The following is a 16049-nucleotide window of genomic DNA, read 5'->3' on the forward strand; positions in this document are numbered from 1 at the left end:
TAAGTGCTTTAATATTCTAATTCCTTTTGTTATTGTGACAGAGGAGGAAACTGAGGCACAGAGAGGTTAAGCGAGTTACTTAAGGTTAGCAGCTAATATGTAGAGAAGGTGAAATTTGGGGGTTTTTGTTTGTTTATTTGTGTAGAGCTGGGGTCTTGCTATGTTGCCCAGGCTGGTCTTGAATTCCTGGCCTCAAGCAATCCTCCCATTTCAGCCTCCCAAAGTGCTGGAATTGCAGGTGTGACTGCACCCAGCTGAAAAGGTGGGGTTTGAACCCAAACAGACTCCCTCCAGAGTCCACACATTTAACCACGACATCTTTAAGTGCAGGAGCTGGAGTCCATCCGATCCTGTGTTGGACACAGTAGTTCCTGATTGAGATTGGTGTGCTGAGTGAAAGCCATTTCCAAGCCCTGTCATTTGCCACAGTGCGTGTGTGTGTGTGTGTGTGTTTTAACCCCTTGTGTCTATCACTGGTGGCTGGTGGCTGGTGGCTGCCCCAGTAAGGGCTACCTTGAAACAGCAGTCACCCCAAAGCAGCAGCTTCCCCTCTCTTCTCATGCTCATTTTCTGGAACTCTTACCTGGCCTGGCTGGGCCAGAACTATCCCCTGCATATTCCCCTCAGTAGAGGAGCTCAATGAGTCCTCTCTCCACCTGCAGGCAACCAGGGTATCCTGACAGAGACCACATCCTTCAGAAAGGCCTTTTCTGCTCACTTCCTGGGTGTCATGGTACACAAGATTACGTCCCAGAAAGCATGACTGACACTGACTGGCAAGGTCTGTCTGAGTATCTATCTATCTATCTATCTATCTATCTATCTATCTATCTATCATCTATCATCTATCTATCTATCTATCTATCTATCTATCTATCTATCTATCATCTATCTATCATCTATCTATCAATCATCTATCTATCTATCTATCATCTATCTATCTATCATCTATCTATCAATCATCTATCTATCTATCATCTATCTATCTATCATCTATCTATCAATCATCTATCTATCTATCATCTATCTATCTATCATCTATCTATCATCTATCTATCAATCATCTATCTATCTATCATCTATCTATCTATCATCCATCTATCTATCATCTATCTATCTATCTATCTATCTATCTATCTATCTATCTATCTATCTGTCTATCCATCCATCTAATCTTTTTTTTTTCCCTTTTCCTGGCAGAAAATCTAAATGTCTAAATGGGTAGGCATCCTTGAACTTATGAACAGTCTTTGCAAACCCCAACTAAACCCTTTCTTTGTTGAATGATTCTTGCATGTGCACAAATGCACACGTGAAAAAACTTTGTATGTGATCTCTCCTGCCTGGATTCCGTCCACCTCACCCGCTGCTTGGTTTCTGCTTGTGGAATTGGAAGTCCGCAGGGATGGGGGAAGAAGGTCAAAGCATGTCCACAGGCTCTGCAAAAGCCAGCCACTGGGCCAAGCTGCCACCATCCGGCTCCTCCCACTGCCTACTTTACCCATGTCACCTCACAAGGGGCTAAGCTAAGGTTGCTTTGGGCATGGGTGGGGCTTTTTTTTTTTTCTTTGAGACCATGTCTCACTCTGTCTCCCAGACTAGAGTGCAGTGGCACAATCACAGCTCATGGCAGCCTCACCCCAGGCTCAAGTGATCCTCTCACCCAAGCCTCCTGAGTAGCGAGGACCACAGGTATGCACCACCGCACCTGGCTAACTTTAAAAACTTTTCGTGGAGACGGGGTTTCACTATGTAGCCCAGGTTAGTTTGGAACTCCTGGGTTCAAGCAGTCATCCCACCTTGGCCTCCAAAGTGCTGGGATTACAGATGTGAGCCACCATGCCCAGCCTACATGGGGCATTTTGTTAAACAGAAATGAAGACTCAGTTGCTACTAAGCATCTGTGCCACTTGTTCTGTGACAGCTCTTCATTTTTACTGTTTTATTCCTTACCATAACCGGATGTTAACCCCATTTTTAAGAGGCTGCATTTGAGGCCTAGCAATTTACTCTGGGGAACTTGAATGAGAGGCTTGGAGCCTGGGCTACAGCAATTCTGAAAAGTCCACTCCATGCCCACGATCCGCCATGTCAGTTACGGAGGCCCCAGAAATGTGTGCTAAGTCAGCATGGAGACTGTTTTCTGGGTAAGGACATTTGCATTTTCTCTTTTGTTTTTTCAACAATGAAAATGCTTTGAGTTGATTTTCTAGACTTGGTAACAAAGAGGATGATGACAATAATGATGCAAAAGTACGTGAAATTGGGCTGGGCATGGTAGTTCATGCCTGTAGTTCCAACACTTTGGGTGGCCAAGGTGGGAGGATCACTTGAGGTCAGGAGTTCGAGACCAGCATGATCAAGACGGTGAAACCCCGTCTCTACTGAAAAAATACAAAAATTAGCCGGGTGTGGTGGTGGTGTGCACCTGTAACCCCAGATACTCAGGAGGCTGAGGCAGGAGAATCACTTGAACCCGGGAGGCAGAGGTTGCAGTGAGCAGAGATCACACCACTGCACTCCAGCCTGGCAACAGAGTGAGACCCTGTCTCAAAAAAAAAAAAAAAAAAAAAAAAAAAGGATGTGAAATTGGTGGTAAATCATTTACTGGGGCCTATGCTGTGGTAGACTCATGGACAATACAAACATGAGCCTTGCTTTTTAGGAGCCTAAAGTCTGAATGGGAAGGTCAACCTCTATGTGAAGCAAGTGGACAACTGAGCTTTCCCTAAACTGAAAGTGGCTTTACTGAGGATGTGCTGATCTTAAGGACAGAGATCCCTCCACTTGTCTCAAGGAAGGAGGGGTTTAACGTAGGAGTGAACGTGGTTGGTGCTGTCATGGAGACAGCTCCGAGGCCTGGGGAGGCCTCTCTACCTCACCCCTCCCTCAGGATCCCTGCTCTCTCTGTGCATCTGTCCCCTGCTCCTGTCTCTAATGATGCTTCCTCTGCTCATTCAGCTCCTGTTCTCTCCTAATCTCAACTTACATGTGACTTCACTAGCCGGGATTCTGTCTCCACCTCTAGACATCCTTTCATCTTCAACTACTACCCTAAGTACTTCATTCTTTCGGTATTTGGTAGTTCTAATTCCCAGGAGAGGCTCTGATTGGCTCAGCTCCTAGGCCTCTGTAAGCCTGTGTTTTAGCAATCCTTGGTCACTTGTCCCTCCTGACAGTCCAGTCAGATGTGGCCAGGAATAATCACAAGATCACCTAAAGGGCTCTGGGCAGCTAGACACCTAAAACAACTCCAGGATGGGGGTCCCTGATGATAATCTCAACTAAAGGTCATAGGAAACAGAATCGCTCTGAGCCAGAGAGAGTAGACTTCACAGGGCACTGAGATGGCCAGGACTTCAACACACAGCATTTACATCATAGGAGAGAAGAGGAAGCTGACAGGCAGGAATGGCTGTGGTGGTAGACTGTTGCAGTTTTCAAAATTATTTGCTTCCCTTCCCCATGGAAGGATTCTACATTCCTACCCAGATAATATCACACTTGGTAGTGTGAAACTTTTACCAATGAAATGTGAGTAGAAGGGATGTATGTCATTTTAGGCAAAAGTTTTGATAACCATTGCATGGTTCACCATGTTCTCCTTTCCCTCTGCCACAAGAACAACACAGTCCCACATAGGGACTGCTCCATCTGCTTGGGTCCCAGAATGGAAACAACCTGGGGCAGAATCAGAGCTCAATCTTGACAGTCCATGATGGATACATGATGCGAATAAGTCAATCTTTGTTGTGTGAAGCCACTGAGATTTTGGGCTCATTTGTTACCGTAGCATAACCTAGCCTATCCTGACTGAGACAAGGAATATGTTGTGTTTTTAGTATATCAGATAAATGGGAGAGAAGGATGGCAGTGAAGCGGTAATGAGAAGTGGGACCAGGAATCCAGGTGTCAGGGAAGGAAGACATGAAGCAGGCAACGAGAAGATCTGGAAAGAAGGAGGAGACTCTGAGAGCCATTGTAAAGGAAGATGTAGCCGGTTTTGGTAACAGGTTGTGTGTTATTCTCCTTGAGCTGTGATTATGGTTTGGCTGTGTCCCCACCCAAATCTCATCTTGAATTCCCACATGTTGTGGGAGGGACCTGGTTGGGGGTGATTGAATCATGGGGACAGGTCTTTCCCGTGCTGTTCTTGTGATAGTGAATAAATCTCATGTTTTAAAAAGGGGAGTTTCCCTGAACAAGCCCTCTTTCCTTCTCTGCCACCGTGTGAGATGTGCCTTTCACCTTCTGCCATGATTGTGAGGCCTTCCACATGGAACTGTGAGTCCAATAAACCTCTTTCTTTTGTAAATTGCCCAGGCTCAGCTATGTCTTTACCAGCAGTATGAAAATGGACTAATACAAGCTGCCATCACAAAATGCTCTAGATTGGGTGGCTTAGACAACCGACACTTATATTCTCACAGTCCTGAGAACTGGATATCTGAGATCAAGATGCTGCTGGCAGAATGGGTTTCTGGTGAGTTCTCTCTTCCCGTCTTGAATACAGCTACCATCTTGCTGTGTCCTCACATGGCCTTTCCTCTGTGTGTATAAAGAAAGAGAGAGACAGATTTTTGGTATCTCTTTCTGATCTTATAAGGAAACCAGTCCTGGCCAGGCGCCATGGTTCACACCTGTAATCTTAGCACCTTAGGAGGCTGAGGTGGGAGGCCAGGAGTTCGAGATCAGCCTGCGCAACATAGTGAGACCCTGTCTCTACAAAAAATAAAAATTAGCCAGGCATGGTGGCATATGTCTGTAGTCTCAGCTACTGGGGAGGCTGAGGCAGGAGAATTGCTTGAACCCAGGAGGTGAAGGTTGCAGTGAGCCGAGATAGTGACACTGCACTCCAGCCTGCATGACAGAGAAAGACCCTATCTCAAAATAAATAAATCAGCCTTTTTTAAAAAAAGGGACACCAGTCTTATCAGATTAGGACACAGTCCTTATGACCTCATTTAGCCTTACTTCCTCCCTTAAAGGCCCTGTCTCTAAATATAGTCACATTGAGGGTAAGGGCTTCAATATACGCATTTTATGGGGGCAATTCAGACCAGAAAAGGTTGAAATAGGGAACAAAGGAGAGTAAAGGATGAAAAAAGCTCCTAATTTACTACTTTGCCATAGTTGGGAGTTGGAAGCACTCTGAGGGGAAGGTTTGCTTTTAGACCAAAGGAATCAGTGGTGGGGTGGTCGTGTAGCTTGTGATTTCCCGCAGGCACTAGGGATTGGGCTCAGGGTTAGAGAAAGAGATCTGGGTGAGGCAGACTATGGAAACTGTGTTTTGGTTTGTAAATATATCCAAACAGGTTGTGAGAAATGGAGCAGAAGCACCACACTTGAGGAGGGAGGCCACGAAGAGGACCCTCAATCCTAGATGGACAGAAGGAAGAGGAGGGAATGAAAACAAAGATCTTCCAACGGCATCACTCCACTGCCTGGGGCAGACCCTGGAATGAGTTGCTCTGCCACCTGAGATCGCTGGACAGAGCCCCCATCATCCGGGAGAGCAGCCAGACAGGCAGGCCCAGGACAAGGGCTCGCGTGGCATGGGGCACAGGGCAAGGCTCCCTTAGGTTGTTAATGTGGTGGGTCCAGCACAACTAAATGCAACTCAGAGATTATTTATTTTTTCAGTGTTCAAACCTTATTCATACTCTTGTTAAAATTTTACTCAAAAAGGCAGTGCGTGGTGTGGCTCATGCCTGTAATCCCAGCACTTTGAGAGGCTGAAGTGGGCAGATCACTTAAGCCCAGGAGATTGAGACCAGCCTGGGTAACATAGACCCCATCTCTAGTTTTGAAAAATAAAATTAAGTAAAAAAGAAGAAAAAGTTTGGCCGGGCGCGGTGGCTCACGCCTGTAATCCCAGCACTTTGGGAGGCCAAGGCAGGCGGATCACGAGGTCACAAGATCGAGAGCAGCCTGATCAACATGGTGAAACCCCGTTTCTACTAAAAATACAGAAATTAGCTGGGTGTGGTGGCACGTGCCTGTAATCCCAGTTAGTTGGGAGGCTGAGGCAGGAGAATTGCTTGAACCCGGGAAGCGGAGGTTGCAGTGAGCCGAGATCACGCCACTGCACTCCAGCCTGGTGACAGAGTGAGACTCTGTCTCAAAAAAAAAAGAAGAAAAAATTCACACAAAAAATCCATGAGGTAGGTGTCATCTCCATTGTAGAGAACAGAAGATCGGAGAAGCAAGGGAACTCTCCTGGGGTGAACAGCTCAAGTGACTGAGGCAGGTCTCTTACCACTGTCACGAGCGTCTGTGTGAAGAGAGTCCACCAACAGGCTTTGTGTGAGCAACAAGGCTGTTTATTTCACCTGGGTGCAGGCAAACTGAGTCGGAAAAAGGAGTCAGCAAAGGGAGATAGGGGTGGGGCAGTTTGATGGGATTTGGGTAGGTAGTGGAAAATTACAGTTAAAGGTGGTTATCTCTTGCGGGCAGAGGCGGGGGTCAAAAGGTCCAGGGTGGGGAGATCACGAGATTCATTGTCCAGCCAGCCGGGGAAGTGTCACAAGGTCGATTGATTAGTTGGGGTGGGGCAGAAACAAATCACAATGGTGGAATGTCACCTTTTGTGGTTCTTCAGTTGCTCCAGGCCATCTGGATGTATACGTGCAGGTCACAGGGGTTATGATGGCTTAACTTGGGCTCAGAGGCCTGACAACCACCACATTGCCTTTGGGATTCCACCTGCATCTTCCCTTGGAGAAGTCCCCCATGTGGAGATTTTGCAGGTTTTAGCTCAAACACAGTTCAAGGCAAGGAGCAAGAAACCACTTGAAGTGATCATTTCCCAGCTCTGAGGGTCTCTTTCCTGTGAGTTTGGTCACAGTTTAGCTTCTGTCCTTGGAAGCTTCCCAGAAACAAGACCAAGACTATCTTTAATATTAAGGGGAAAACAGGGCTTTTGCACTAAGAAGGATCTGCATTGCTTTTGAAACTCCTAAAGTACACATTTGTGTTTTCTCTTGCTTGGAGAGGTCATCCAAGAACTGGCCACTCCCTGACATTTCTATGGAATCTCTTTTTCTGGAATGGTCTTCCCAGATCCTCTGGATTCCAAAAAAGCACATCCGGAATGGCAAGGTTCTCATGGTAGTAACAGCGTGTACATAATTCTGTTTAATACTCCTTGCTGCTATGTGAGACGCACAATTGCGCCCATTGTTCCCGTTGGCAGAAACTGACTTCTGGCTCCAACTTCTTCATTTTTTCTACTTCTACTTCTGCTTCTACCAAGGAACAGCTGGAGAGATGAGGTTGTTGGCTCACACACAATAGGCCCCAAAAGCGCCTCCAGTCCTCCCCAAGCTGTGTGAAATTAACTCAGCATTGCTTTGTATAGTAAGACATACTGGCATCGCTGAGTGAACGCCTAAGCAGCTCTCACTGTCTCCACCTGGCCTGAGAGGTCCAGCAAGTGCTAACGCTCTGGTGTGTCTGGTTCCAGGATACTCAACTGAAATACCCCTGCTGAAAGGATGGTAAAGCTGTATTCTTGTTGGATATTTAAAACAAGAAGCTGTGAAGTTTCCCAAAGGCTCTGAATCTACACTTCAAGGTCAAGAAAAAAAAGCATTAACCTAGTTTAGCTGTATTTTAGGAAGCAGATGCTGGGCACCTGAAAGGCCAAATTTTGCTTCTAGCTACAGGTTTTCTGCAGAGAAAACAAGACAGAGCTCAACTTAGGGCACATAGATGAGCAGGATAGAGGATGTTGCTTAAGGACCCTGCAGCTCTGGACCCTCCAATGACTAAGTGTGTCAGAAAGAGCATGTGTGACCGTGTTCTGTGGAATGTGTGCATTTGTAGGATGCTTTCTGCACAGGCACTTTTCAAAGAGCTTTCTCTTTGGAGGTGTGTGTGGGGCAGACAGGGTTGGACCAATATGGGGGGGGGCAGGGATGGGGAGGACATAGTGAGTGCAGGTTCTACCGTTACTGTAGCCTCTGAAAACATCATATGGAAATTCCATTGCAACTGGAAAACCAGAGTCATGGGAAGTCAACTTACACCCCTTAAGTTACAGAACAGCCATCAACGAGGAACTCCATTTCTTTTTTTTGCTTTTGTTTTTGAGACGGAGTCTCACTCTGTCGCCCAGGCTGGAGTGTAGTGGCGAGATATCAGCTTACTGCGACCTCCATCTCCCAGGTTCAAGCGATTCTCCTGCCTCAACCTCTCGAATAGCTGGGACTACAGGCATATGCCACCACACCTGGCTAATTTTTGTATTTTTAGTAGAGACGGGGTTTCACCATCTTGGCCAGGCTGGTCTTGAACTCCTGACCTTGTGATCCACCCACCACCTAGGCCTCCCAAAGTGCTGGAATTACAGGCATGAGCCACCATGCCCAGCCACAAATTATTCTTAAACTAAGCAACTTAAAACAACAAACGGTTATGATCTCACAGTTTCTGTGGGTTAGGAATCTGGGGCTTAGTTGGCAGTTCTGCCTCATGGTCTCTCACACAGTTGCAGTTAAGCTGCTGGCTGGTGCTGGCATCATCTGAAGGCTCAATCGGGAAAGGATTTGCTTGCAAGCTCAGTCATGTGATTGTTGGAAGGTGTTATCTCCCTGCTGGCTATTAGCCAGAGACATCTGTTCCTCACAACCTGAGCCTCTCACAGCATGCCTGAGTGTCTCATGACATGACCACTGGTTTCTCCCAGAGTGAACCAAGAGAGAGAGGAAGAGGAGAGAGAGCCCATGACAGAAGCCATAGTCCTTTAAAACCTAATCTCAGGAGTGACATTCCATCATTTCTGCTACATTCTTTTGGTGACAGAGGAAATGCTGATATGGGCATAGGCTATGCAAGGATGTGAATTCCAGGAGGCAGGGACCTTGGGGGCCATCATGGAGGCTTGTTTCAGAAAGGAGAGAAGACGAGGGAGAGCATCATGCAATGAAAAGTTTAGTGATATGACCTGGCTAATGAATGAACAGCTCTTCTATTAATGGGATTAGTGTCTTTCAAAAGTCAACATCTGTGGGCCTTCCCTGTAAAGTCAGGTATTTGGACGAGTATGATCTCTAACTTTTCTAAAGTCTGGGGTATTTGCAATTATAGATTACTGAGGAGAGGGGTAAAGAAGGGGAAGAGAATAGGGAGAGAGAAACTTGAGCCCCATGAAGCAGCCTGAGCCCTGAACACTGAGCCTGCTCCAGGCTCCAAGCCCCAGACCTAGTGGATTCCACAGCTCCAGGACCAGGCTGGATGCCCAAGTCCTGCCGTTTGCTGAAGGAGGAAATGGGAACAGTGAGCTCTAATTTAATAGCTCCTGCCTTGTTCCCTGAGGTTTCCAGATCTATTTCTGTGCACAAGCCAACAGAAATAAGTGAGGGCACACCGAGCCTGGGGAGAGGGCACTCCTGGTATACAGAGCTGGCACCAGTTTGTGTGTAAAATGATGGGGCTTCCTAATTGCCTAAATGTTTTTCAGAGTGGAGTATAGTCATCCTAGCAACTGCTAGCACCTGAGCAGTTCTTGAGACCATCATTGCTTCTTATTTCACATCCTGCCCAACCCTTGCAGACCCTTCTACCTACTGGTAACTGGGATCTGCTGGACCTCATGGAGCATATTATTCAATGGGCACCAGGGAACCTCGATGTTAAAGTGCTCTTATAATTTTTTTTTTCTTTGAGACAGGGTCTTGCTGTGTTGCCCAGGCTGGAGTGCAGCGGTGCAATCATAGCTCACTGCAGCCTCAAACTCCTGGGCTCAAGCCATCCTCCCACTTCAGCCTCCACCCCCAAATAGCTGGGACTACAGGTGTGTACACTACTATGCTTGGCCAATTTAAAAAAATTGTTTTTAGAGACAGGGTCTTGTACAAGGCCTAGGCTGGCCTTGTACTGATGGGCTCAAGTGACCCTCCTACCTTGGCCTCCCAAAGTGCTGAGATTACAGGCAGGAGCCACCATACAAGGCTGGAAAAAATCTTTGATGGGGCTGCTTCTGCTCTGGGAGCTGCCTGCTGAAAGAGAAGGACCAGGCTTCACTCAGCCAACTTGCCTTCCTTTCTTTGAGTTCGGCACAGGGAAATACCAGCTCCTCAGAACTGGAGATGCATGGACTTTTGCAGTGTTCAAGGAGAATGGCTTGTTCTCAGAGATGAGTTATCTACTTCAGTAACCATCGTGAGCATTCCGTGGAAGTGCCAAAGTCTTACAATTACCCGTGTAATTTCTTGGCACGTTTGGTGACGCCTGAGTCATCCCAGGAAACATCCTGGGTGTTTATTCTCAAATGCTGAGATTTCATCCTCAAGTTTTGAGCTGCTCCTTCAGGAAAGTTGCCAGTTTTGCAGTTCTCATTATAAAACCATAACCTGTAACTGCCCAGGAAGCCCCCAGCGCTAAGCGGGGAGTGTCTGAGATTGCCAGACTCCAGGCAGATCCCTAAGACCCCTGCAGAACTGAGCTAGGGCAGTGTGGGGTAGGAGGAGTTGGATTCTGTTTGAGTCAAAGAGAGTTAACTGCCAAAATCCTCAGCAAGGTTTCCTTCTGAGAAAAAATAAAGAAGCCTGATTGGAAAGAAAGAGGATTTCTAAACAGCCAGCTAAGATCTGCGGTTGCATCCTGCTACACTGAGAACATCTTAACATTTCAGACACAAGATCGGGGCTGTCTGCTGTCATTTGAACTGGCTTGGGATAAAATAAAGGTTGTGCTTTCATATTATGAGTCATATGGCTCTGTGAGCTGGAGCAGAGATAGTTATCCTCGTGAAGACCCATGTTCCATCCCTGAATTACTCAGGACAGCTAGCTCTCCAGGACTGGGACTTCTCATCTGGCCAAGCTCCTCCCAAAATTTAACACTCACCTTCCCTCTTTCTTCGCTTCCTGTCTCTTCCCTTCACTTGCCTTCTTCAGTCTCAAAAGGACATTAAGTGATTCCAGATCTGGATTTCAAAACACTCTTAAACAACCAGAATCCAAGATATAAATGGAACTTTAGAGGCCATCTAATTTAACCTCTGTGTTAATTCTGAAATCTTCAAGGGTCTGGCCTCTGACAGACACCTTCATGATAGGAAGACCAGGATGACACAAAGCAGTTCATTCTCTTTGGATGACTCTATTATTGTAGAAATGATTTTCATATTGACTTTCTTTTTTTTTTTTTTTTTTTTTTTTTTTTTTTGAGACGGAGTCTCGCTGTGTCTCCCAGGCTGGAGTGCAGTGGCGTGATCTCGGCTCACTGCAAGCTCCGCCTCCCGGGTTCACGCCATTCTCCCGCCTCAGCCTCCCAAGTAGCTGAGACTACAGGCGCCTGCCACCACGCCCGGCTAGTTTTTTGTATTTTTAGTAGAGACGGGGTTTCACCATGTTAGCCAGGATAGTCTCGATCTCCTGACCTTGTGATCCACCCGCCTCGGCCTCCCAAAGTGCTGGGATTACAGGCTTGAGCCACCGCGCCCGGCCCATATTGACTTTCTTATACTGAAGTTGGCCTCTCTCAAACTCACTTGTATCAACTCTTACTTTACAGGTCGGGCACGGTGGCTCACGCCTGTAATCCCAGCACTTTGGGAGGCCAAGGTGGGCAAATCACAAGGTCAGGATTTCAAGACCAGTCTGGCCAACATTGTCAAACCCTGACTCTACTAAAAAAAAAAAATATATATATGTATATATAAATATATATATATATAAAATATATGTATATATAAATATATATATATAATATATGTATATATAAATATATATATATATAATATATGTATATATAAATATATATATATATATATGCCAGGTGTGGTGGTGCATGCCTGTAGTCCCAGCTATTCAGGAGGCTGAGGCAGGAGAATTGCTTGAACCCAGGAGGCAGAGGTTGCAGTGAGCCAAGATTGTGTCACTGCACTCCAGCCTGGGTGACAGAGCCAGACTCCATCTCAAACAAAACAAAACAAAACAACTCTTACTTTACCTTCTGGGGTAACCCAGCATATGGCTACTCCTTCTCTATAGCAGTCTTTCAGATGTTTGAAGAAAATTGCTATGAGGCAAAGTGATGTGACCAAAGCATACAATTTGGATCTTGGGTGAGTCTCAGATTCGCCCCTATTGATTGTGTGTGAATTTGAAAAAGTCCCATAACCTCATTTGCAAGTAGAGATACTACCCCCCATTGCAGGCAGTGTATCTATACCTCTGCATTGAGTGGTCTCATATTGGTCTCTTGAACTTGGTACTGTAGGAATATTTACACCATGGAAATTGGCAAATACTACCAATGAGGGCTTTTTGCTTGTTTGTTGTTTTACTAGCACACCACTAACCATATATCAGTTTAGTGGTAAGGATAAAATTAAGTTAGTGCAAGTAAATGTCCTTTGTGAACTATAAAGACCATAGAAAGTATAAATACTAGTTATTTTGATAGACTGTCACAAAGTGGTCCTCAATCAGTCACACTCCTGAATTTGTACTTTTGTGTGGTCATTTTTTACATTCTTACTTTGGCTGCTCTTGTGACTTTCCTAGTCCAGTAGAAAGCAACAGAAATTCTGGGCCCGGGCATTTAGAGCCCTGTAGCAGCCACTTTCACTGTCTTGCTGCCTTGAGAAGCCATGAAGTCTAGGATAGCCTCCCTGAGTATGAGAGGCTCTGTGGAGAAGGACGGTGAAAGAACATGAGGAGGGAGGTGCCCATTCCAGCTGAGGTCGTCGACATGTGAGTGAAGTGATCAGGGCTCCTCCAGCCCCAGTCGACCTACCATCTGGCCCCAAATCTATCAAGGAGCCCAGCCAACACCATGACACCACATGGGGCAGAGGAAAGCTCCCTGGCCCAGACTGCAGAACTGTGAACAAATGAATGGTTATTGTTGGTTTAAGAAACCAGGTTTTAGGCGTGGTTTGTAGATAATGATCAACACATACTACAGTTATTATCAGGCCCCTCCAAGTCTTTTCTTGTCCAGCTTAAACTTTCCCAGATCCCTGGATGGCATCTCGGTCTTCCTCTGGATGGGCTCCATTCACCAATCCTGGGATAAACATGATGCTTGCCCCCAGAGCTCTGACCATGCAGAGCTTGAGGGAATTCTGCCCCGTGCTCTGGATCCTAGATGAACACTTCAGTTGGAAGGCGAACCAGAGCTTTTGGCAGACACAGCTCACTCTGAGCTCATTCTGAGCCTCTGCAGACAACTCAAACCCCCAGGCTGTGAAACTAGGCCCTCCCATCCTGATATACTTTTAAATTCCAAGTATAAGGTTTATAGTCATCACCACTAAACTTACCTTTTCATATTTATTTATTTATTTATTTATTTATTTATTTTTGAGACGGAGTCTTGCTCTGTCGCCCAGGCTGGAGTGCAATGGTGTGATCTCGGCTCACTGTAAGCTCTGCCTCCCAGGTTCACGCCATTCTCCTGCCTCAGCCTCCTGAGTAACTAGGACTACAGTTGCCTGCCACCACGCCTGGCTAATTTTTTTGCATTTTTAGTAGAGACGGGGTTTCGCCATGTTAACCAGGATGGTCTTGATCTCCTGACCTCGTGATCCGCCCGCCTCGGCCTCCCAAAGTGCTGGGATTACAGGCATGAGCCACCACGCCTGGCCACCTTTTCATTTTTAACTTTTTATTTCAGTTTTTGAAAATCTGGACTCTGATTTGATTTTAAATTTCACACCAGCTAGCTATAGCATTTCCTTACATACACACATTCACCCCCACACCCAAACTCACATCTGTCTAGACTCATGCACATCCAAATACACACAAACCCCTATGCACATAAAAGGCAGAAACTCATTTCAGTTTTCATAGCAGCTATGGTGTCTTCTTAATAGTCATGGATCTTTGTGGTCAGCCTCCTGACTTCTTTCTCAGCCTCATCTCCTCATCACTTCCAGTTTTGGTAGAAGAAACCACAACTCTAGTGACTTAACCAGTTAGGGTTTATTTTTCTTAGACAAAAAGAAGCCCAGAGGTAGGGAGTCCAGGACCAGAATAGGGGTCCCGTGATGCCATTAGAGATCAGGTTTCTTCAGTTCTTCCATTCTGCCATTTTTTCATTATTCTCATGATTTCAGGATGGCTGCTCTACCCTTAAATGTGGCGTATGTGACAAGAACAAGACAGAAAGGAAAAAGAGAAAAAGAAAAAAGGCAATTGCCACTGAGTCTGTTCCCTTTTATCCAGAAATTAACAGCCTTCCTGGAGCCCCTGCCCAGGAAACTTCTAGTTACATTCATTGTCCAAAACTGGGTCATGTAGTGACCCCAGCTGTGAGAGAATCTGGGGATATGAATATTTGTAACTGGGCACATTGCCACTCTGAGAAAAAATAACTGAGGTTGTGTTAATAAGAAAAAGAATGGAGAAGGATAAAAAAAAGAAAAGAAATGGAGAATTAATAATGAGTAGAGAACTAGCAGAGTTTGCCACATTCTCCCACACATACTATAAGTTTCTGTACCCAGATACATGCCAAATTTATTGAAAAAAGGTTATGGAAAATAAGGCAATGCTGGAGGTTGCAAAAAAAAAAAAAATTAGTCACAAGTTCTCCCATTCCTGTATAAACAACTCTTTTCCATGTGACTTTGACATTCTTCTCATCAAGAGTCTATTTTTCCACTCTTTGATTCTGGGTAAAGCAACTTGTTACTCGCATTAACCAGTAGAATGTAACAAAAGTGATTCTATGTGACTTTCTAGCTCAAGAGGCCTTTCAGCTTCCATTCTTGCCCTCTTAGAACTTGGTACTACATATAAAGAATCCCAGAATAGCCTCCTTGAGGATGAGAGACCACACATAGAAAGAAGCCCAGCCAACAGCCAGTACCAACTCCCAGACATGTGAATGAGGTCATCTTAAAAGATCCAGCTCCATTCGAGCCTCTAGATGACAGTGGCTGCAGAAGTAACTTTAGAAAACCACCCTGCTGAGCCCAGCCCAAATGGTTGCCCCACAAAATCATGAGCAAATAAAATGACCGTTGCTTTAGATATTAAGTTGTGGCATGAATAATGAGTTAATTTATTTGTAGAGTACAAACAAAGTAGGTAATATTTGTGGTGTTGTTGGATCTTAGATTGACCCAGGTCAGGTTTTCAAACTTTGTTCACAGGAGCCCTGCATGGAAGGCAACAGGAAAGGCAAACTAACTGCTCCCCAAGTCCCCTGCCCTCACCCATCAGGGCACCTTGCCTCTATCCATTTTGCAGAATTGGGTCCTGCATAAGATCTTATTTTTAAAAAAAAACGTTCAATAGCCTCTCAATCGGATCATCTCTAAGTTTGCTTTACTCTAAAACACAATGACCAGTCATAGAATTTTACTTGTTTTGGTAGTTGCATTCTCCCTGCCTCTCTTTCTGCTCCTTTTCCTTTGTATTTCATCTCATTCACCCACATCACGGTTCATCATAAAAGCACCTGGTGTTCTTCAATTACTTGCCCTGATTCCCCTCAGCTGCCACCCACCCATCCACCTACATACTCAGCACCCAACCTTTTCCCTGCCCTTTGCAACCCTCCTTAACAGGAAGCAGGGCTTATGTTTCATCCTAAAAAGCCAAGGCTAAACTAGGAGAGGTGGCAGGGCCTGTGTAATTCTCAGAGGTACAGACTAGATGTTGTCATAAGTGAGAGCAGAGGGCTGGGAATGACGCCTGCCCATGAGAGCCAGGAAGAAAGTTAAGTCTTTAATGGCTGACCTTTTCTAGAGCATTCTTTGTGCCAAGAGCCATTCTAGATGGTTACTTATCTCCCCAAATCCTAACAATCCCAGAAGATAACCCTTATCCTCTCACTTTACAGATGTAGAAACTGAGCCAGAATATCCAAAACAGGTCAACCTCTAGGACTGGTCATTAAATTTCAGGCACGTGCAGGCTCTTCACAACACCTGTGCAGGTCATGCTCTGTGTAAGTTCAGTGGTTGCTTTCCTGGAGTTGTGTGGTGCAAACCTGCACAACCATACAATGGGGTGCAAGCACAGCCTCTGGAGCCAGGCTGCCTGGCTTCAAATGTCAACTTCATTAATTAATAGCTGTGTGAC

General features: G+C 45.6%; 1 long non-coding RNA gene across 1 annotated transcript; it reads left to right on the forward strand.

Annotated features, from left to right (window-relative positions):
- The first annotated feature begins 3699 nt into the window (after positions 1–3699).
- On the forward strand, positions 3700–5644 carry LOC126958553 (uncharacterized). The gene is made up of 3 exons (XR_007727219.1): positions 3700–4013; positions 4324–4483; positions 5316–5644. It is a non-coding gene; the product is annotated as an uncharacterized LOC126958553 (long non-coding RNA).
- The last annotated feature ends 10405 nt before the right edge of the window (positions 5645–16049 follow it).

The sequence above is a fragment of the Macaca thibetana genome, chromosome 7 (assembly GCF_024542745.1).
Source record: "Macaca thibetana thibetana isolate TM-01 chromosome 7, ASM2454274v1, whole genome shotgun sequence".
Taxonomy (NCBI): Eukaryota; Metazoa; Chordata; class Mammalia; order Primates; family Cercopithecidae; genus Macaca; species Macaca thibetana.